This window comes from Lolium rigidum, chromosome 1 (assembly GCF_022539505.1).
Source record: "Lolium rigidum isolate FL_2022 chromosome 1, APGP_CSIRO_Lrig_0.1, whole genome shotgun sequence".
NCBI classification, from domain to species: domain Eukaryota; kingdom Viridiplantae; phylum Streptophyta; class Magnoliopsida; order Poales; family Poaceae; genus Lolium; species Lolium rigidum.
The window spans coordinates 157,958,548-157,983,100 of NC_061508.1; the positions used below are offsets into that span (position 1 = coordinate 157,958,548).

Below are 24,553 nucleotides of genomic sequence, written 5' to 3' on the forward strand. Positions count from 1 at the left end.
GGTTCCTTCTCTTGAAACTATATTTTTATTCGGCCACATCTTATGTGCTTTACTTGGAGCGTCTGTGTGCTTTTATTTTTGTTTTTGTTTGAATAAATGCTTGTGTGGGAGAGAGACACGCTCCGCTGGTTCATATGAACACATGTGTTCTTAGCTTTTAATTTTCATGGCGAAGTTTCTTCTTCGTTAATTTGTTATATGGTTGGAATTGGAAAATACTACATGTAGTAATTCTAAAATGTCTTGGATAATGTGATACTTGGCAATTGTTGTGCTCATGTTTAAGCTCTTGCATCATATACTTTGCACCCATTAATGAAGAAACACTTAGAGCTTGCTAATTTGGTTTGCATATTTGGTTTCTCTAGAGTCTAGATAACATTTAGTATTGAGTTTTGAACAACAAGGAAGACGGTGTAGAGTCTTATAATGTTTGCAATATGTCTTTTATGTGAGTTTTGCTGCACCGGTTCATCCTTGTGTTTGTTTCAAATAACCTTGCTAGCCTAAACCTTGTATCGAGAGGGAATACTTCTCATGCATCCAAAATACTTGAGCCAACCACTATGCCATTTGTGTCCACCATACCTACCTATACTACATGGTATTTTCCCGCCATTCCAAAGTAAATTGCTTGAGTGCTACCTTTAAAATTCCATCATTCACCTTTGCAATATATAGCTCATGGGACAAATAGCTTAAAAACTATTGTGGTATTGAATATGTAATTATGCACTTTATCTCTTATTAAGTTGCTTGTTGTGCGATAACCATGTTCATCGGGGACGCCATCAACTACTCTTTGTTGAATTTCATGTGAGTTGCTATGCATGTTCGTCTTGTCTGAAGTAAGAGTGATCTACCACCTTATGGTTAGGCATGCATATTGTTAGAGAAGAACATTGGGCCGCTAACTAAAGCCATGATCCATGGTGGAAGTTTCAGTTTTGGACATATATCCTCAATCTCAAATGAGAAAATTATTAATTGTTGTTACATGCTTATGCATAAAAGAGGAGTCCATTATCCGTTGTCTATGTTGTCCCGGTATGGATGTCTAAGTTGAGAATAATCAAAAGCGAGAAATCCAAATGCGAGCTTTCTCCTTAGACCTTTGTACGAGCGGCATAGAGGTACCCCTTTGTGAAACTTGGTTAAAGCATATGTATTGCGGTGATAATCCAGGTAGTCCAAGCTAATTAGGACAAGGTGCGGGCACTATTGGTACACAATGCATGAGGCTTGCAACTTATAAGATATAATTTACATGATGCATATGCTTTATTACTACCGTTGACAAAATTGTTTCATGTTTTCAAAATCAAAGCTCTAGCACAAATATAGCAATCGATGCTTTTCCTCTATGAGGACCATTCTTTTACTTTCAATGTTGAGTCAGTTCACCTATTTCTCTCCACCTCAAGAAGCAAACACTTGTGTGAACTATGCATTGATTCCTACATACTTGCTTATTGCACCTATTATATTACTCTATGTTGACAATATCCATGAGATATACATGTTACAAGTTGAAAGCAACCGCTGAAACTTAATCTTCTTTTGTGTTGCTTCAATACCTTTACTTTGAATTATTACTTTATGAGTTAACTCTTATGCAAGACTTATTGGTGCTTGTCTTGAAGTGCTATTCATGAAAAGTCTTTGCTTTATGATTCAGTTGTTTACCCATGTCATATACATTGTTTTGATCGCTGCATTCACTACATATGCTTTACAAATAGTATGATCAAGTTTATGATGGCATGTCACTCCAGAAATTATCTTTGTTATCGTTTTACCAGAACTAAGCTTGGGGATGCTGATACGTCTCCAACGTATCGATAATTTCTTGTGTTCCATGCCACATTATTGATGTTATCTACATGTTATATGCACACTTTATGTCATATTCGTGCATTTTCCGGAACTAACCTATTAACAAGATGCCGAAGTGCCGGTTCCTGTTTTCTCGCTGTTTTTGGTTTCAGAAATCCTAGTAACGAAATATTCTCGGAATCGGACGAAATCAACGCCAAAGATCTTAGAATCCCCGGAAGCATCCGGAACACACCAGAGAGGTCGGAAGGGGGCCACGGGGCCACCAAACCCTAGGCTGGCGCGGCCGAGAGGGGGCCGCGCCGCCCTATGGTGTGGCCCCCCGTCGGCCCTCCTGCGCCGCCTCTTCGCCTATATAAAGCCCCTGGATCGAAAACCACGATACGAAAAAACCACGATACGGAAAACCTTCCGGAGCCGCCGCCATCGCGAAGCCAAGATCTGGGGGACAGGAGTCTCTGTTCCGGCACCCTGCAGGAGCGGGGAAGTGCCCCCGGAAGGCTTCCCCATCGACACCGCTGCCATCTCCACCGCCATCTTCATCATCGCTGCTGCTCCCATGAGGAGGGAGTAGTTCTCCATCGAGGCTCGGGGCTGTACCGGTAGCTATGTGGTTCATCTCTCTCCTATGTGCTTCAATACAATAATCTCATGAGCTGCCTTACATGATTGAGATTCATATGATGATGCTTGTAATCTAGATGTCATTATGCTAGTCAAGTGGGTTTTACTTATGTGATCTCCGGAGACTCCTCGTCCCACGTGTGTAAATGTGACAGTGTGTGCACCGTGTGGGTCTCTTAGGCTAGATTTCACAGAATACTTATTCACTGTTGAATGGCGTAGTGAAGTGCTTATTTATATCTCTTTAAGATTGCAACATGTTGTATCACAATTTATCTATGTGCTACTCTAGTGATTTGTTATTAAAGTAGTTTATTCCTCCTGCATGTGTGCAAAGGTGACAGTGCGTGCACCGTGTTAGTACTTGGTTTATGCTATGATCATGATCTCTTGTAGATTATGGAGTTAACTATTGCTATGATAATATTGATGTGATCTATTCCTCCTACATATGCATGAAGGTGACAAGTGTGCATGCTATGCTAGTACTTGGTTTAGTCTCGTTGATCTATCTTACACTTAAGGTTACTAAAACATGAGCATTATTGTGGAGCTTGTTAACTCCGGCATTGAGGGTTCGTGTAATCCTACGCAATGTGTTCATCATCCAACAAAAGTGTAGAGTATGCATTTATCTATTCTGTTATGTGATCAATGTTGAGAGTGTCCACTAGTGAAAGTGTAATCCCTAGGCCTTGTTCCTAAATACTGCTGAGTTACTACTGCTTGTTTACTACTGCTGCGTTACTACTACTGCGTTACTACTGCTTGTTTACTGTCCTGGGCAGAGCACTTTTCTGCCGTTGCTACTGCTTATTCATACCACCTGTATTTCACTATCTCTTCGCCGAACTAGTGCACCTATTAGGTGTGTTGGGGACACAAGAGACTTCTTGCTTTGTGGTTGCAGGGTTGCATGAGAGGGATATCTTTGACCTCTTCCTCCCTGAGTTCGATAAACCTTGGGTATCCACTTAAGGGAAACTTGCTGCTGTTCTACAAACCTCTGCTCTTGGAGGCCCAACACTGTCTACAAGAATAGAAGCTCCCGTAGACATCAGTGGAACCTCACGCGGTGAAATCTAGGGGGGTAGACCCCCCGAGGCAAGCAGACAGCCGTTTTCGGGGGGGAACGACCGCCGGAGCACCGGAATGCTACCAAAACTTGCATGTGGACCTAGGATATGTGTGGAAGTGTGGTGGAAGGTGTGATTCACCAAATGGTGCAAGGCATAGCTCCCATGTGTGACCTTCCCCTCTTTCGGGCGATAACACTTGGAAGATTCCTCGACTTGTAGGCTGAAGTGTCCCGCTGCGGGTATACCGGAGGCTATAATGTGCCAAATGGTGCCAAACCTTGCTTTCCATGTGTATATGGACTAACCAAAACCAAACCTATCAAAAAGTATGTTGGTGGAACCTCGCGCGGTGAAATCTAGGGGGTAGACCCCCCGAGGCAAGCAGACGGCCGTTTTTGGGGGGGGAACGACCGCCGGAGCACCGGAATGCCACCAAAACTTGCATGTGGACCTAGGATATGTGTGGAAGTGTGGTGGAAGGTGTGATTCACCAAATGGTGCAAGGAATAGCTCCCATGTGTGACATTCCTCTCTTTCAGGAGAAATCTATAGGGGGTAGACCGCCGGGGCCCGTAGACCGCTGTTAATTTGGGGGCGGAGACCCCGGAGCAGTTGAATCCCAGCGAAACTTGCATGTGGACCTAGAATATGTTTGGAAGTGTGGTGTAAGGTGTAAAGCTGCAAGAAATTGCACCAAATATGTGGGGGGCGATAACACTTAGTAGATTCACCGAACCCCGTTAATTTGCTCCGAAACCCTGATATATATGTTGGGCCGGGGAGAAGGTCCATGAAGATGTAGATTACTTGTTTATCGGTATACAGATTGTATTAAGTAACACTAACAAATAGTCTACAAAAAGTAAAAACTAATTTTACAACAAATATAAGTATTAATATAAATATAAATACTACAAAAAAGGAAAAGAAATAAAACTGCCCTCTGTGCCGTGCAAAAACACACGGCAAAGGTATGGTTTGCACGGCAAAGGATTCTTTGCCGTGAAATGTTTCTTTGCCGTGCGCCTTGGCTTCCTCGTTGCCGTGCATGTTACTTTGCCGTGCGTTTTTTGATTGTTTGCCGTGAACTGCTGCCTTTGCCGAGTGCTGGGCTGGCTCTTTGCCGTGAGCCCGATGTTTGCCGTGCGTCGACCAAAAGCTGCACGGCAAAGATTTCATTGCCGTGCGCATCGCGCACGGCAAAGATTTTTCGCACGGCAAAGGCTGCTGTCAGCACACGGCAAAGGGCCCTGCACGGCACTGGCCTTTTTTCCCGTAGTGAGAGTCGACAACCAGAGAGTGAAATCAAAATGGCGGACCTACAGGGTATGCCGCATATGCCACGGCATACCCTGCGGCCCAGCCGAGCAAGCTCCAACTAATCAGCTGGCCGGTTTGATCAAAGCCGATCTATGCATCCTTCAGCGACATGCGATATTAGCTTTGACGACCATACATTGTTCAATTAATTACTGAGCTACTACTTGATAATGGATGATTAGCTGTGATGACGACTTATTAAGGAAATATTTAGCTGTTGTGCTTAATTTAGAGCAGACTCTGCACTCCGTGTAGCAGTATGTGCTAGCTGTTTTAGTCTGCGGTCAGTATATGATTAATTTTTCTATATTTTGTTGTAGATTTCTATAACATTTTTATACATATTTAATTGTTTATTATTATGTTACTACGATCTAACTGTATCTTATAATGTTGCTAAAATTATTGTCCCGTGGCTAATATACTTCGGAAACATAAGGTTTCGATCACAACCGCGATAATTTAGTTGAACATATAGAACGTCTCATCAATCGTCCATGTGTCCAACAACTAAATGTTTTGATTATAATGCAAAATCTCCTTTTATTTAATTATTTTGTTATATTTTATAATTATTATTTATACGTAAATATTCTATAAGGCCATATCCTTATCAGTAAGGACGCCAAAATTTTGATGTGGTGTACCCTTTATCAAAATGACAAAATCCTAGGTCCGCCAAATCATAATACGTGGCAAAATCCACCTTGCAGTAGAAGCTAGCACGCTAGATCGATCAAGCAAGCGAGCTAAAATTGATGATGATCCATCAGCAGCACGCACGCCTTGCACAGTTCATCTGCGGCCTCGATCGCAGCTGATCGAGCAGCCGGTGCGTGATTCTATGGCCACCGAAGAGCAAAGTCAGGAGCGTGACATCGATCGAGCGGAATCACATCGAACATGGAAACACATTCTCTCGTTTCAATCACATCGAATATGTGGTAGTATATACTCCGTACCAGATATTCTGCTTTTGTGTTGATGAATCAAGATCTTCTTGCCATGTTTAGGGCCTTATAAGAAACGCCAGAGAACCCTAGCAATATAAGTACTATGGCAGCCAGCCTCTCGAATTAGAAGATCTGAATCCATCCCTAGCACGGTCGGCGGACCAAGACATGAGCGGCGGCGATCTCTTTGGAGCGCTGCAGGACGATCTCGTCCAGCACGTGCTCTCCTTCCTGCCGTCTCGCGATGCGGTGAAGACGGCCGTGCTCGCCCGCCGCTGGCGCTACCTGTGGAGGTCCACCCCCGCCGTCCGCGTCAACGGCTCAGGTGACGGCTTTCGCCTCTTCGTCAACAGCTTGCTGCTCTACCGTGATGGCGCCTCGCCGCTACGCTCGTTTGAGATCGACGCCGACCTGCTGATAGGCGAGGAAAGCGACGGCGAGTACAGCGCCTACGACCCGCGCGAGGTCGACCCTCACGTCGACCTCTGGATCAGGCACGCTCTGTCAACGTGCCGTGCGCGCTCCTCATCGCCCGCTTCGAGGACGAAGAGATCATGTGGTCGCCCAGGCAGAAGCTACCTTTCGCCTCCCCGCACCTGACGACGATGCGCCTCCAGGGGGTCGAACTCGACCACGGCCGCCTCGATTTCTCCTGCTGCCCGGCGCTTCTCCACCTCAGCCTCACTGCCTGCAGCCTCGATGGCGACGCCATCGTGTCGCCCTCGCTGGAGCGCCTCCATATCATGGACTGCGCCTCAGAATCGCCGATCAGGATTTCCACCCCGAGCCTCCGTCATCTGCAGCTATCTGGTGACCACGACGGGATCTGTACTGCACCGTCGTCTCTCGACACCATGCCTTGCTTAACCAATGCAAGCATCCAGCTTACTGGCTTTGTCGAGGGCGGCGATGGTGATGCCAATGCCGGCCGCTCTTTGATTCTCCGTGGATTATCGGAAGCCACCAGCCTGGAGCTCATAGCTACGAGGAGCGATGGAAGGGTTTGTCAAATCCAATCTTTGATTTTATTTTTACCTTCGCATACATCACTAGTTAGAGCAAAACTGCACTATGCATGCACCCGGCCGGCCGGTAGATTTAATTCCTCTCGTGTCACTTTGTCCAATTTTACAAATGTTTGCAGCTTCCACACTAGGGGCCAGGCACGCCCAATACCAACTACTGCATATATGTCCTACATTGGTGTTAGATAAATATAATTCGCCATCAATAGGAAACCTTGATTTGCTAAATTTAAGATCATGAATTTAGTTGAACCAGTATAGACAAACTAGAGCGCTATTTATTTTTACCAGCTAATTAAGTTGCCACTTGTTATTTTGAAACGTGTTGGTCAACAACTAATTTTGCACTTTGCATCAAGTCCTTGCACTTGATTTCCCATAATTTATCTGCATTTTTTTTTGTCTTTTTCTCTCGCACATTCTAATTAAGTACTCCCTGTTCTTATGACAATTGGTTCAGATCTCTACCAAATGTAAAGAAAACTTGGGAAGATATCTAAGACCATCTAGACCTTTTATCTACATGCCAAATAGCTAATAACTAGGCTAACAATAAATCTGTATTGAGCTTGAACTGCGTACTTAATTGTTATACTCAGTTAGTTAGTTTTTAAAAAAGGTTGTTGTTATCAATAGTTCATACTCCATGCAGACAATCTTCCTAAGGGATTTGGCATGGTGCCCTACATTCCCAAAGTTAAAGACCTTGATACTTAATGAGTGGTGTGTGTATGATGATGTAACTGCCATTGAGTGCCTTCTACGCCACACGCCAAGATTGGAGAGCCTCATTCTGCAACTTAATTTTAAGGTACTGTAAGTTCATGTTTTCTCATTTGTTTTATTGTGATTACCTTGCATTCCCTCCATTCCATGATTCTTGTCGTTATATAACTACTATATTATAGGGTAACCCACTTCTTTTTTGTCACAATTTTGAGTTTTTATTTGGATTAACCCTGAGCTGACACGTAGGTGTTTTGAATGTTTTGATTTTGCTGGTATTCTCTGTGTGCAGTTTCGTTACCCTCTACCATTTTTTGTGAGACTCAGGGTTCACATACGGCTGACACATGGGCACTTCTCCATCCAGATGATGCTTCGTTGGTGGGCTTTCTTAGGTGCATTGGTCGTGTGTTTGTAGCGGCGGTGCGGTGTGGGATGTTGTGCCAGTCAAAGCGGTGGTGTTACTCCTGTCCCCTCTTTTTTCTCCCCGTCACAGTCCCGGCCACCGCCTTCCTCCTCTTTCTTTCGCGGCCTCCTCAACGTCACCTCCGCTATTCCCCAATCAGCCCCGCCCCCTTCGGATCGGGACCGGATGAAATCCCAGCCGGCTACCACGGAGAAGGCCGGAAGGGCAAGAGCGATTCGCCGCGGCAGAAAGCCTCCCGGACTCCACCACATCCGTAAGCGGCCGTGGGGCAAGTGGGCGGCGGAGCTCTGCAACCCGTACAAGGGCAGCAAGGTCTGCCTCGGCGACACTGGCCAATGATGCTGCCCGGGCCTGCGACGTCGCTGCCTCCGAGGCAGCAAGGCTAAGGTCAACTTCTCTGCCACTGCCGGCGCGCACCCGACTCCTCCCGCCACCTGGTCTCTCCCTCTACCGGAGCTCCTTCCTGACCTCACTCATGCCCCGATCTTCTCCATTCCCGGAGCTCTCCCGCTTCCAAGGTCAACGAGCTCCTCCTTTTTCATCATCTCTGGTTCCTACAACTGCTAGCCGATTCACTGTCTCTGCCCGCGCGCTGCCCTGGCTCTGTTCTTCCTTTCAACCACCAGCGCCCCCACAAAGAGCTCGCCAGCCAGGTTCAACGCGAGAGCACGGTCTCAAGGCAGTGAATCTCGAGGTTCTGAGGGATGGTGGGCGAACTGCTGGCAGGCAAGCATCTGGCGGCGGCAGATTGGCCCGCGAGTGGCCGGCGGCGGCCCATAGAGGAAGAGGAGAGAGGGGCACAAGACGGCAGGGAAACCCTAGGCGGCATGGCGCCCGTGCGTGCGACAGAGCATGGGAGATGGTGCTGCTTTCGGGGGATGTGCTGTTGCGAGCCCGGCCACTGGGCAACAACTTCAGGTCACTGAGGCTGGAGGATGATTACAAAGGCCACGGCGGCGGAAATTGGATCAGGCAAGTTGCCCGGCTCCACAACTCTTTCTGATAACATGTTCGTTCCCTACTGATTATTTGTTTCATCCGTATAACACTGATTAGTCTTCTCTCTTATTTTTCCTGATACTATTTGTATGAGACATCTCATGTTTATGGTTTCCGTGTCCAGTTCGGCCACCATTGAGTTTGGAGATTCAAATACTGTTCTTTGTTGAAGCATTTAGGATGAGATGAGCATGCAATATGTCATTGCAGCTACCTGGATATGCTCTTTACGACACTGAATTTTGTACACTGTATCTTCAGCAGACTAGAAACATCATTGCTATTTCATTTTTGGAACAAGCGGCTGGCTGATTTGTTATATGACGACATAATATAACTATACTAAACCTGAACGACTTCGTTTTTTGTCAAATTTTTGGATTAATTATCTGACCATTTCGTCTGCTGACGCGTGTCATGTTTTGTATCTGCTCGGTTCCGTGTGTACTTCCGGCGACACTTTGCATTTTACTCCAACTGGTTTCAACCCGTTTTGTCGCGCGGTGGTTTCTTCTGGGTGTCTGTAATATTTTTCCCGCCTGAGCCGCCGCTGCTCGGTAAAGCGGTGCCACCGTGGGTCCTCCTGCTCGGTGAAGCGGTGCGGTGGTGGGTTCACGTCTCTTCGAAAGGTGCCCTGCTCGGTTCTTTCTTCTCTTTATTATTTTTTTCACTCCTCTTCTTCTCCGTTCGTCCCCTTTTTTTCTTTCTTCCGCCACCGGATCTCCATTCCTTGGTTCAATTTGGATGTTATCTGTGATGGCCCGTCGATCGGAATCGGGCCGTCAGTCTGTGTGTTTGCCTGTTGCTGCCTGTTCTTCGTTCCTGTTGATGGAGGGGCCGTTCGTTGGGGGGCGTCTGCTGCTGGTTCGCGTCGCGGTGGCTGGCCGGGGCGGGTTCCTGCTGTTCTTTCAGCGCAGGCCGGTGGCGTTGACGCGCAACCCGGCTTGGTGTAGTCCAGGCCTGCCCAATCTGCTGCCGCATCTGGGCTTGCGACCGCACGTGCTGCTGCGATGGCTGATCCTTCTTCTGGTAGTACTCTTTGTTTCTCTTTGTCTTTTCTCGAATTCTTTGTCCCGTTCTGTTGATTCCTCGAATTCTTTGTCCCGTTCTGTTGATTCCTGTGTTGCTAAGGCTTCCTCCTCGCTTTGTTTTCTCTCTCTCTTTCTGACCTCACCTCCTCCTCGCTCTCATCTAGCGGTGCAGGCGTCGAGGACGGAGACGGCGGCTGCAGCGTGATGGAGAAGGATCGGGAGCCGCAGTCGTCACGCAATCTTTTCGCAGGTACGTTCGCCCCACCTCCTCTTTCTCCCATTCTCTCTGTCTCTCTCTCATCTTCTATTTTCTCTCAGCAGGCTGTAGCGTCTGCGAAGATGCAGACTTGAAGAGGCGGGAGAAAACTAGAGCTCAACGTCCACCGGCGGGTCTTCGAACCCAGGCGAGCGGCGGCCGCGTCATCTGGTCGCCAGCGCGTCCCTGAATCCACGAGACCACGACGAGCGGCAGCATCTGCCCGTGCCTCGGCGGCTTGCAGAAACCGGGGAGGGCACACATCCGTGACGGACAGATAAGCATATTGGTCAGCTGACAGTATTCTTTTCAGAGGTCGTAGTACCGTAGAATAAGTGAATTGAAACGAAACTTTCCAATAAATTTCTAAGTACAATAGAAGTATAAGCGGCACATCTGCTGTCCTCACTAGAACAGGGCGGGGCTAGAAGCTGCATCAGCATATGCTTCTGATTTCTGACGATACTAAACAAATGGGGCGCCTCTTGCTGTAGTAGCTTTGCATTTTTTCCCCTCTTTCTTCCTGTGAGCCCCCGTTTCTCTAATTTGCAAGACCAGAGGAAGAAGACGACGAACCAACCACAAAGAATACTTCTCCCCAACTCATCTCATCTACTAGAACAGCATTTTATCTCCGTAATTTGAGCGCTCGATCTGTTTTTCTGTTTTTCCTCTCATCTTAATACCTTCCATAATCTGATTATTCTATCGTTTCAGGAGGTTCATGAGTTTGATGTACTAGATGGAGAAGTACACGGTTCAGAATCTGCAGGTAAGACAACCATTGAATGATAATAAGTTGGCACCAATTTTATTTTCTCATGTGGGTGCTCTGATAAGCAGGCATAAATCGTGTTTTAACTGCTGCTTTTTGGGTACAATGCGTACATGAAGTTCATCTATATGGATGTCACATTGGGTAACCTTTTACTGTCGTCGATGTAAGTATTGCAGTTCTTTTATTCTCAAACAACAACAACAACAACAACAAAGCCTTTATACCCAAACAAGTTGGGGTAGGCTAGAGGTGAAACCCATAAGATCTCGCCCTATTCTCAAAGAGAAGCTAAAAATATCCATGGAACATCTCGCTCTTAGGTTATTGGAACAACACTGACTAAATTTGAGCACCAACAAACTTTAAAATACAATGCACACTTCCTATCTCATAGCCGTGGAATTCCCTTAGATTGTTACTCTCTAGATACCTAAAAGGAAGTTCGTATTTGAGTAGGATTTTGGAAAAATGAGATGCTATGAGTAAGAACTACTCCCTCCGTCCCAAAATGTAAGGCACACTTTATTTTACGTCCGGTATCGGCATTGTACTTGTGCAATATGACAGTTTAGTCCCACTTTGTTTGAAATAATTTGTTCAAGTGTCAGGTACTTTCCATCCGTCTCTGAATCTGCCTAACTAGAGCAATCATGTTCTACAACCAGCAGTGTTTAACATCAAAAGAGGAACAAGAGTTAATCGAGCTTCTCGATTGTAATTTGAAGTAATATAGTTTAATGCTCACACTTTAGGAGGGAAAGTAATTAAGGGCCTCCTAGCATTGTTGGGGTCTCCTATCACCATTGGATTTTTATATTCAGTTCCCTAAATTACATTGATCTGAAAAAGACAGGACATTTCTGAATTGATACTACATAAGCATGAGCCATATATGCCTGTAGAGGGAGTATTTGTATCACTAAGCAGGATTTTTTTCTTGCTCGGAATTTCAATGAGCTCTTCTTAGGAATTATGATTTTTCCAGTCATGAGTAATATTATTTAACTTTGAATGCAGGAGAAGAAATTTAGCAGCCTGACCCAACTAATGAAATTGTTGCAACACTTGGGCTATTTTCTGGAGAGGATGGCAAAGAGGAGGCCCAGAAATTCACCAGCTCTGAACTACAAGAGTACAGAGCAAGGACCAAGGAAGAAGAAGAGGACCATATCAAGCGCGCCATCAAACAGTCACTGCTATCAGCCTGAGCCATAGCTATCGCGTGAGCCCACGATGTCGCTGATTGGTGAAGGCCGAGAAGGCCACCGCGCCGATGGGTGTTGTCTTCACCGTTGACAACAATGTTGTGCATCCAACAAAGGAAACAATAGTTCTTCCAGATCCTGGCCCCTCAATCAAGGGAAGGAGATGGCCATATTTTCTTCCGACCATGAAGACGACTACTGGGGCTAACAATTATCAGGTCGCAAGAAAAGTATTAAGGAGCTGTTCTAGCATACTATCCTACTATCCACTTCTATGCTTTAGTAGTAGATGTTTGTTCTGTTTTAGATTTGAGTAAATCCATGGCTTGCAGTAAACTGATATCTCCCTCACTTCCTGTACTAATGTGGTGAGTTTCAACAAAACTCTTTCACCATCTGAGATGATAAATTTCCATCTGTTCATTTGTCTATTCATCAGTACATTACACTATCTTGCATTGCACAGGATACCTCCAATGATATCTTTCCTTTTTTGTCCACGATTTTTCATGCCACTACACCTATGATCAGGTGTTCTATTTAGCACAGTTCATTCGAACTCGAGTTTCATATGTACTGATTCGTAGATATGTATCACCTTTGGAACTATACTTTGCATACACTTCATATTAAGGAGCAATGGATGCCCCTGTATCTCAACTTCTCCCAGCCGAACAAACACATTTATCACGCCCCTGTATCTCAGCTTATTTTACCTTACAATCTTATCAAGGAATAGTTTTCATGCATTCTAATACATAGTTATGCCTAACTCTTTGAGTTATACTTTGCATACACTTTTTATTGGCTCTACAATGGATGATCCCACTAAGAAATGGTTTTATATGTTCTAGAGTATTCCCTCTGTAGATAAAAATAAATAGACGGTCTGAAGTTGTCCCTTTTGTATCAAAAATATTTGTCATGCCACCACCTTCAAGGCAAGCTCATGTTTCTAATATGTATGATTTATTTTGCCTAGCTATCCTACCAAGGAATAATTTTCACATACTAATTCATGAATATACATGATCTCTTGGATTACAGTTTGCATACACTTTTTACTAGCTACGGAGTACTATATTTATCAGAGTGGGTAAGGTACATGAATGTTCAGAAAAGCCCTTTTATTCTTTTTCACACAACTAATATTACAATTTTCTTTTTCATCATAGGGAAACACACTTGAAGGACACATACAAGGAAACCGTATAGATCAGTTCAAAAAGAAGGTTCAGTATATACCATAGAGAATTTCATCTTTGAAGATGTACGCAAATAATACAGGACAACCGATCAGCAGTATAGGTTCAAACTTACTCAGGGCACGAAGGTGAATGAAGTTGTCCCGGAGCCTCAAAACATTCACCTTTTTTCTATGCAATGCAAAAGCCCTTTGGCATTTTAGAGGAACGAGCTTACACTGCCTGTCTTTCACTGTCTTTTTATGTGGATATTACCTTAAGTGATACACAAAGAACACAGCCTACTTATTGCTTTGATTTTCCAGAGGAAAAACTTAAATGGTATACTAATCCTGCATAAGACGTGTCTAATGATCTGCAATTCTGCTTACTTAAGGATGCCAGCTCCACCTCTGAAAAAAAGAAAAGGAAGACCAAAGCATTGGCTACTATACCAAGCAAGAAGCAGATCAACAAAGAGCTCTTCGGGCGACAGGTAAACAGCAGACTTCAATACAATTGAAAGAGCTACAGCACTGTTGCCAAGAAAATGCTAAGTTCCGTCTCCTTTTCCTTTTGGCAGCAAAAGTCAGCCAAAAATGTAAGCTTAGCGGAAAAATCCAAGACAGACAAGGAATGAAGCAGCAAAGACAAAAACTGAACGCGTTGGCAGATTATCCATGTTTAGATGCTTTTTGATAGTTTGCTAATATAGTGAGTAGTGTTGTCTGCAACAATACCATTTTCATTTTCAACAAAAAAAATGGAAGTTTAACTTGAAGATACTTCTTTCAGTTTCAAAATTTTGTGTTGCCAGTATAAAGTTGTCGACAATAACTAAAGAAAATTATGTACTGATATTTTGGGTGCTATATATTCTAGATTACCTGTGCTACTCTTAATATAAATTCTTGATTCTGAAATCCATATGCCCAAATATCTTAGCTAACTATTTTCTGTGCATACATTGCCTTTTCACTCAAATCATCATACCTAAACACTAATATTCTATTGAATACAATGACCTTGCTCAACTTGAATGCAGGTTTATGCTGACACATTGGTAAAGAAAGCATACAAAGACTAGATGCATGATGTAGGATATGATGGTAAAGCATTCCAGAGCTTCAAGCATAATCTGTCGCAACCAGAAGTGATACGGCAGCAGCTTCAACAAGTAACCATGCTTCACATGGTTCGATCAATGCACAGAAACAATTACCGTGTGTCTGGAAACTAAATTTCTACTTCTCTCACTCTACCTACAACAACATATCAAAATTTACATAAGGGAACATATTCGTTCACTGTGGATTATTTGACATTGTACTGACAAGGATTTCAAATCGGATCGGAACCTCTATGGTAGGATCGCAAACTGTAGTATCTTAACTTTTAGAATCGGGAAATCTAAGATTCTACTTAGCAGAATCGTTCCAATTTGAATCTTAAAGGTCGTCGAATCGCATAATGGAATCATGATTCTAACAACAATATGTACGCTCAAAAACAAGCATGCGCCACCCTCGGTGCTTTTCAACAACATCAAGTTAGAGGCTAGACTTTGGGTTTTGGCGGGTGATAAGTGTATGAGTAATTTGATGCCGCGAGAGTAGTCCTCTTTTGCTTCCAGGGGGGTGTGTTGTAAAACTATTCTTCTTCTCCTTAATTAATGGAATAGGGCAAAGCTTTTGCCCTCTTTTCAAAAAAAAAATGTACGCTCCATCTCTGCCTTACATAAATTGTACAAGCCACACCTGTACATGCACTATGAGATTTTGTTACCAATTATCTTCAAGCATATTGTTTGAACAAAAAAAAAATTCAACAAAACGTTCACTGCTTCTATCAATTCAAAAGTGATTTTAAAATCGTATAACACAGATGGCGCGGCGTGCCGCCGTGCCCATCGGTTGCTAGTTTAAATAAAGAGAAGCAAGAGGTATGGTCCAATATCTATTACATATGTAGACGGTGTATCTCTGGTTGCATACAATTTATTTATGTGTCCTACCAGAAAATAGATGGTTGCCCTTAGCTAAGAATATAAAATTTGTACAGGCATATTCAGAATGATTTTTGCTGAAACCAAGCATGTCTTGAAAGTCTCAGATTGGTAGCTTATGTCTTCAGAAATTATACTTTACAAAGGATGGCTCACCTTTTAGGTGAGAACACAAAGATATTTCTTCTAGATTATTCTGGTGTCTGGCGGTACACGCACATTTCATGGTTTCGTTCTCATTTATTTCTTTCTTAGTTCTTGTGCTTTCTTTTGATTTGGTTGCAGAACAATTTCTTAAATAAAAAATAAACAAATATTAGATTTATGGGTCTAATACATTTTTCTATATTCAGGTTGTTACGTTGTGAAAGCCAACCCGCTGCGACAAAATGTCATGCGGAGAAACTATTTTAATTCGCACAAGTCTCTGCGTAACGATTGATGGTACATAACTGCATATATAAATGAATTGACAGCCTAGACATTTTACTGGTCCTTATAAGGTAAATTAGTAATGCATAATTTTCTTGGAAACTAATATTTTCTTGCAAAGACAACTTTTGATTCTTCGCTTTGCAATAGATGTCCAATTTTTGTAAGTAACGAAGTACTTCCTGTGTTACTTTCTGTAGGGCATTGATGCATTGAAACAGTATTATATTGAGCTCCATGAGGGACCATGTGTCCATGTTGCAAGTTCACTGAGGTTACCAAATGGTCATTTTAATTTTCAAATAGTTCCATGTAAACACTATTTGCCAATATCTTTAGTCATTAGTAGCTAGCAGCCCAAACAAAAATGTGATAACCAGATCCAAAAATCAGTCGTGCTCCAGTATGTGTTGCTGGAGTAACCTGATGATGGCTTCATGGGTTTTGGTTTTGTGTTAACTGGACCAGAAATATACTATTCCACTACATGTGATCCTCTGAAATAATGGAGAAGTTAAATGAGAGTTTGCTGCTGGGCAACAATTTTCTTTTCCTGCCAACAGTTCTTGAGTTTGTTAGTGAGCACCAATTATTTTTCTGAGAACAACAGTCATTTGTAGTCTAATTGGATGCCCTAATGTGCAGTCATCTATATACATGCATCCCTGATTTAAAAACTCTATTGTTCCACTTTATCCCCTATTAGGGCAAGTAAGCAACAAGGCAGAGTAACCATACAAACATGAGTTGTCAGTTGCTCTCTGTGCTTTGTAAATTCAGATATGTGCCTGTGCTATGATAAAATGCTTGTGCTGCTCCTGAACTTCCCTGTCGCAATGTGCACTTTGGTGTTTTTTATTCTTAAGTCATCATTTCTTGATTTCTAGGTGTAGAATGGATCTTTTGTGCTGCATGCTTTTACATGCATCTCATTGTGTTGTTGCCCTGCTAGATTTTAGGTATTTAGCATTGCCAATATTATGATTTAGGGATGTACGGCTTATACTGGTTGGCTAATAGCATTGACAATATACTTAATACTTAATGTATGTATTCTGCTTATTTCCGTATCGTGCCTGAGGTGATTTCCGTCAGTGTTTCATTTCCTATTTGGTTCAGGTTCTAAAAAAATGATTGATACTTCAAACTATTAATGAGAGGGAGATAGATTTTATATGGGATTCGGCAGTGTACCCATCCAGACATGGCAAATACCACATTGTTTTGTCTCCATATGAACTTGTTATCATTTTTCAATGAAATGGGAATACTTCACTACTTGCAGTTTATTCCTTGATTTTCTGTGTGAAGTATTTTTTTGTGCTAGACTTCATTTCTCATTGATCTATCAGAATTTACACAGTTTATGAACTATCAGAGCTGGAGACAGAAACCACCTATATTCGTAGATGACCTAGCATCGTTGGTTTCAAATTCCAGAGGCCCTACATCAAATTACTTCATTGTTTTTCTGTGTATACTTACATTTAAATTAGCTCTAATGTTCCCAAAAAAGCTTACCTCAGTAGCCAAAGGACCGGACCGCCAAAGCTACATAAGATGCACACTAGAAAGTATAATGTTCCCTTCTGTGTCCAATTTATTGAGTACAGATTTTAGCCGTATATGAAATAGTTGCCAGCAGCATAACTTTAGATTCTGATGTGGAATCAAATTTGCAGAGCTAGCATTCACATTGTTCGAACTTCAGAACAAAGCTTCTTGAGAAGAATAAAGATATACACATTATTCAAACTTCTGGACGAAGCAGCTTTTCTTGGGCTGCTGTCAAGGCCACTGTAAAGAGGTGAGTGTTATCTTATACATCCATGTGATCATCAACATGATGAGCTTGCAAACATCTTTGATCATTAACTGACAGATACCATGGTACATTGTTATTTTGTTGTCCAGGAAATAATTGATCCTCTGCTTCCTACTTTATCAATAATAAGTTGTAGCATGTGTCATGTAGGGATCTTCAAACAACCATAATTGTGTGTCATAATCGATTATATTTTTAATACAAGGAAGATTTGTCTTTGCTGCTTCTGAATTGATTCGGAGAAGGGATCCATATGTACGGTGATGTCCCCTCAATTTTTTATTTCAATTTTAATCTGTATTGGCGGTACTGTTCTACTGTTCAGCAAAAAAATACTCCTTTTTTCCTCGCGTATTGTTCTAAATATGAGAAGGAGTGCAGGATTAAAATTAATGTTGCTTTAGTAGTATATGTGATATTTATGAATATACATCAAGTGAGCTACTTAGTTTTTCTCACAGTATCCTGTTTTATAGGACATATGGGAATGAGAAAGTTGGTGCCCTAGGAGGGTTTCTGCAACTTGACCATGCATGTCTCCCCATGGATAAAGTACATCATTTTCTTGTATTATTCTCGACTCTTGCATGTCTCCTTACAAGAAAGAGAGCATCATCAGTAGAACAAGGAAAGATTTTCAGAAATGGGCGCTACCAGCAGGTGTGCGTGAGTAGTCATAGAGTAGTATGCGTGTGTGGTTTGGCGGGAGCTGTTGTAATCAAACAATGTAATTCTCTCTTCTATTAATGACACTAGATGACCCGGTGCGCCCCGGCGCACAGGCAAATGCAAGACAGTATTATAACCATATGTTTCATGGTGCTAATGTATTTTTAGTTCTCCAAAAGTTCAGTAGGTCTTTGAGAGCCCATAAACCTATATAGGCAATCCTTTTTAAGAATGTAAGTTTTACTCGGCTGATGTTTGTTTGGTTGTCCAAGAATTCACTATGTTTTTGAGAAAATAGAACATACATACTGACTAAAAGCAAGACATTACTCAAGGCATGTGATTACATTATGGCTATTGAGGTATTTAGACTTAGTGAAATAACTGCTTGTGTGAATTACACAATATTGTCCCACGCTTATGGCCCACTACGCATACTCATGGTGACCATGGTAAATTTCATAAACACAACCATATACTTGGATGAAATATGTAAAGAATGTGTCATTTCCCATATTCTATAGGAAAGATGTGTTCCAATGTACAGAAAGACATAAAAATGCATTATATTTAATTCATAAATGTAATATCAATATCAGTCTCTCGACAGTTAACCATATATAAGTTAGGTACTCTTTCATAGGCACTAAAACATCTGCACAATATTTGTAGAGATATATATATCATCCCTCGAATTCAGCACAAGTTATCTGCAATAGGAAAAAACATTTTCACTAAGCCAAAAAGAGAAAAGAGATCACAATAAAAAGCAAGGTGGTCAAACTCAAAATAGGATGCATGTGGCCGATTTATCCTAATTTGCCTAGCTAAAACATATAGAGGAAACAATAAATGTTTACCTGGTTGGGAAAAAAACTGGAAACAGAGAATTGCTAAACACCACAAGTGACAAAGCTGCAAAGATCAATATGCATAGATACCTAAAGAGAACACAACATAAGATACAAATCAATGTCTAAAAGGATGAATTGTCTGTGAATGGATAATTAGCAGAGGCATGATAAAGTATATCTACATAAGGAAGTATAATTAGTAGGGTTTACATAATTTGGAAAACAAGAAGGAAGTGAAATCCCCGAAAAAATGAGCAAAGAATAGAAGCAACTACACGCAGTCTGCTTCGTTTGTTGTTGCTGCTCACTCAACAGTCGACCCCTGTGGCTCAAGGAAGTTGGCTCACCGAGAGTCGTGAGGCACATCATCCACGCTGATGCTCAGCCATTCGCCCATTTTCATCCATAATGACTCTACCATGAAAGGCCGGCATAGACAGTGAGCAAGGGGCTAGAGCGGGAAAATGGTGAGCCCACAGATGTCGTTGCAGCATGACGGTGAACATCACGATGGACACCAGCAAGAAGCGAGGGACGGTGGCGATGAAGCTTCCTTCGGACATTGAAACCAGCGAATGAAACTGGTGTGAAACCGCACAGACCGTCAAACCAGGTCAGACCACACCGTCATATCATACTATTTGTAAACAGTCTAAACCAGACCGAACCAGTTAAAACTGCGGCCAACGGTCCAGGTTGAGGAAACTGTACAACCCGTCTTAAAACGGGAATGCCCGGGGTTATCGACCATAAGAGAATGTATGTGCTGAGCACAGTATACAGATGGGATAATTAATTGGTTCACTCATTGTACATCATTTAATCATGGTTTGATAAAATTGTAAAATAAGTCCTTACACATTTGGCAAGCATACAACTGTCTTTTCCTTTTCATCAGAGCAATTAAGAGATGGATTATCTTACCATAGAAGCAAAAGCTTGGAATGCGGGAGATCGAAGGTGATAATCTCAAAAATAATCTTCCAGAATTTATATGTAGGCATGCCTCCACGTAAAAGTTCAAGCCAATTTTCAAAAGAACGACTTTCTATGATCAAAAACTCCTCCTGCAAATAGTCATATAAATAACAATAATTATACCTAGCTACAATAGATATCTAACAAATTCATCACAGAAAGTTTATGCTACCATTTTCAATGGAAAGATAAACTAAAATACAAAATATAGATAGCGACATAATAGGCTAGCAATTTCCAGTGCTGACATAAACTAAATGCAAAAAATAGACTGACAAATTCACTCAAAGTAGAAAATGAATCTTAGTCTAAGCAAGCCAATACATACTGCAGACTAAGATTAATTTATCAATAGACATAAAGAGAGGTGAGACGGGGATAGTGAGTAAACTTGTACTACTACACCCAGAATTAGCAAAGGAAATGACATCCTAAGAAAAAAAGAACAAACTACACCCAGAATTAGCAAAGGAAATGACATCCTAAGAAAAAAAGAACAAAATCATAAAGTGCGAGTATGAATCTGTAGTTCTTGATAGATCTCTAGTAAGGTTCAAAGATGAACAAAAAATCGCGATATTTCACATGACGGATAGAAATGAAAAGAGTATCATCTGTACCATATATACTTGTATATTTAAAACTGCACATATTTGCATCAATAAGTTGTACACCCTCCGTCCCGTGGAGAGTGTCGGACCCACAATACAAAGTAACTTTTGAAAAAAAGAAAGTCTAGAAACAGTGAAAACGCTTCAAGATAGGACTTTAAATTTCAAACATCGATTTTCCCCGACCTCCGTCTCCGTCCTCGATCTCCGCCTTCCACCGTCGAGGTATCAGCTTGTCGTCGCCGCCCGTGATCGATCTATCAGCAATTACGACGGGGGCAAGGTCAGCAAACACAGCGATTCTATCTGGGACCGTCGCCCCCGTCGTGTTCCTGAACCGTGATCTCCATTGCAGAGCTCGCGGCGCTCGCCGCCGGCTGCTGTCTGCTCCGTGCGATGCGCTTGCCTACTCCGCCGCGCCGTGCATGAGCTTGCCTCGCTAGCCGCCCGCTGCTCTCTGCACCGCGGACGCCTCTGCTCCTCCTCTGCTCCGCGTGCATGCCTCGCTACGGCGCTCGCCGTCGGCCACGAGCTCCTCCCTGCGGCGCTGCTGGTTCTCCGCTGCGCCGCTGCACCTCCGCTGCGATCGTCGTTGTCCTCGACGGCTTGACCTCCTCCTTGCGCCACTGCGCCGCCGGCTGCTCCGACGGCGAGCTCGTCTGCTCCCTGGACAAGATCGTCGCCCTCCCCTGAACGAACTCGATGCCCTCCCCTGAACGAGCTCACCGTCCTCCCCTGAACGAGCCGGCCGTCCTCATCCTTGAACTGTTACCTGAAGAAGGTACTGCAGTTTAAAATTCAGTTTCAGAGAAATTAATGCAAACATTCAGTTTCAGAGAAACTTCAGTTTCACATGTGGTGCATGGATCTATCTTGGAACAATATTACTGAAAATATTCCATCAACTATATTTTGATACAGAATTCGTTCTCCTTCCAATCATCATGGAATTGTAGCTAATACAGTAATAACAACGAAGCTGTGAAATTCAGAGAAACATATGAAATCAGTAGGTGTTAACCGGTGGCTGCAGAGTTACACAGAATTCCTTTGCGTATGGATCCTCATTGTATGAGTTCACAGTCTGTTAAAGAAGATAAAATAAAACAATGGATGTGATTAAAGTAGCTGTGGCCTGTAGATTATTTTTCAGCAGCCAGTTCAGCCTGTAAATAGTTTCAAGAATATCCCTATTCAACTACTGAGCCTTAAAATATTTCAACTATATTAGAATTGTCAATTGGCAAATACTAATTGGCAGTGAAATATTCACAGACAAGCTAACTATTGTCTAAGAAGTCCAGCAACTGAAATGTATTGCTCAGGCATCATACTTACACTTGATCTCCGCACATCTCTTGCTTAGTTCAGAAACTGATGCAGAGGTCGCTTCATTTTCCTGTAACCACACATGCAACCTAGTCAGCCTTTCATGCTTCTGTCATCAATGGCTTCAGGGTCTTGCATAATCTTTGACAGTACTCAGTAGTTCAACCAAACTACTCTCAGAAAAAGACTGATGAGCTACCCATCCTTTTTAGGGAATGCAATATCCCTTATAAAATGCATAATTGACAGGGTACCTACACAGGATGTGGAGCATCAGTAAGAAACATCAGAAAGAAGTATGAGAGTATGAATGACGACAGGCAAGAAACATCAGTATAACAGTAAGAAAAAGGCCCTGTGCTGATGCATCAGTAATGACAGGCAAGAAACATCAGTATAACAGTAGTTTCTCACAGTTAAGATTTATATGATGACAGTGCATTTTATTGCACCAACATAATGCAGTTGTTGACCGGGCGTCCTCAACTTTCAGGTAGTTGTTGTGCAGCAAGTAGGTTTGGTTTTCAGCTACGACAATTTCTCTTCTTAGCCTAGCGAGTATATACTGGACAGGACAGTGCACCCAACGAATCAACGAAAAATTGGAGCCCAAAATCAAGGGCAGAGAAAGAAGCAGATATATTCGTCTCACCGTGGGAGCAGCCGCCGTCGACTTGATGAGCGGCCATGACGAGGCTGGCAAGGACGCCACATCTCCTTGACCGGCGGTCCACGCGGCCAGCCAAATCACACCGTCGACCAGGTCGGCCTCATTGACGATTTAAGCACCATATTTCACGAAAAAAATTGAGATATTGTACACCACATAATTTTGGACCAGATTTTTTAATCAGGGTCGGGTTCAAAACACAAATCATGAGGTCTCCAAATATCCGCACTGCAACTACCAAAAATCTGCGACTTCAGATTTCCATATACTTTATTTTACACTGCTAGATCTCTGAAATATTGTAACAAGTCAACGACCATATTGAATACAACCAAAGATCCAATTAGCATATTAGCATGACTCAGAATATCTGAAAATCATATAAGAATGCCAATAACTCAATATAATACATATTAGCACAAGCAACAGGAAATTTATAAAATATATCTAAATATAACCACACAATAACCTTTTGAATGCACGGTATCCAGTTCCCACCTACCATGAGTGAGTTCCATGGTCAGAGTTCCATGGTCAGTGTGCATGCAAAGTTCCATCAAGCAAGATATGATGTAGCGAAACACGGTTCCTGCTGGTAAGATCAAACGAATTAATTAGCACCAACAAGCCACCACATCAAAATTGCTTCCAGATGATTGCCAAAACAATTAGCTAAAGCACAAACATAGCACAAGTACGCATAAATAATTTTTGAATACTTATTCACAGGAGATTAAATCAAATAACACAACTGAACCAATTAGATGGTATATTAGTAGAGTGTATTAACCATGAGTAAATGACTAAATACATAGAAATGCAAATTCATAATTCTTACGGAATCATGTGTCTGCTCATTGCAATCACTTTTAGTCCAGTCAACTATAGGTACTTGTACATTAGAATGACTATGACAGTGAGATTTAAGCGGTGCAAAAGGTAGTACAACATATTAGGCAAAAAAAAGCGAGTCAGATAGACATGACTGAGTCTATGTACACTGAATTGCACATAAACCTTTGAAGGAAACCAAGCTGTGGTGTCAAACTCATGCTGCGACCTCAGTGTATGCTATGTATAGGATTAACCATATATTTGCTTACCAGGACAAGCAAGAACCACAAGAAAGTCTTATAACAGTAAATGACAGTAACTCTGAAGGGTGCAAATGGTCAATTGTTTGAGATCATAATCATGCTCATGAACAAATAACAATATTCTTTCTTTTCCTCCCTAGCAAGAGAGACATAAGGTGTAGGGCATAAAGCATGTACATCAGTACATGGATAGCATAAATTTATTTAGCCACAGGAACACCAATTGCAAGGAAGTATAATTGTAATCTAATACTCTATTAGAAAAATTATATTACCATATCATTTCTTTCGGTCTAAATAACACAAGTTGATGGAAACAAACTCTAATATAGATTTAAGTTGTATTAACCACAACATGGGACCAGGCGCCAAACTAAGTACGCCAAAATGAAAGCAAAGTTTGAATCACCATATGGCATTGAGAAAATAAGCTCTTTTGTTAACTGTGTATACACAAACAGACATGACTCAAAGAACCTAATCATGTGGCTTTCCGACGGAAAATTCTCATGAATAAATTCAGCAACCCAAGGATCCTCAAAAGGATCATGCAACAATGAGAAGGCAGAAACAAAGAAAGCAAATAAATGCTGCAAAAGAAAAAGTTCTGATTGGTTTTGTGCCTAAAAGAAGCCAATGA

General features: G+C 42.3%; 2 long non-coding RNA genes across 6 annotated transcripts; one reads left to right on the forward strand and one right to left on the reverse strand.

Moving 5' to 3' along the window:
• Positions 1-10,175: 10,175 nt before the first annotated feature.
• LOC124683619 lies at positions 10,176-14,771 on the forward strand. 4 transcript variants are annotated; one of them, XR_006996759.1, is made up of 6 exons: positions 10,177-10,270; positions 10,342-10,565; positions 10,994-11,048; positions 12,072-13,592; positions 13,841-13,939; positions 14,027-14,771. It is a non-coding gene; the product is annotated as an uncharacterized LOC124683619 (long non-coding RNA). The 4 variants fall into 4 exon arrangements; XR_006996757.1 differs by having other exon boundaries at positions 10,176-10,270; positions 12,072-13,939; XR_006996760.1 differs by having other exon boundaries at positions 10,203-10,270; positions 10,339-10,565; positions 12,072-13,939.
• Positions 14,772-21,387: 6,616 nt separating this feature from the next.
• On the reverse strand, positions 21,388-22,927 carry LOC124682640. 2 transcript variants are annotated; one of them, XR_006996356.1, is made up of 3 exons: positions 22,799-22,927; positions 22,156-22,400; positions 21,388-21,589 (listed from the first exon to the last, which is right to left on the reverse strand). It is a non-coding gene; the product is annotated as an uncharacterized LOC124682640 (long non-coding RNA). The 2 variants fall into 2 exon arrangements; XR_006996357.1 differs by having other exon boundaries at positions 21,388-21,601.
• Positions 22,928-24,553: the final 1,626 nt, after the last annotated feature.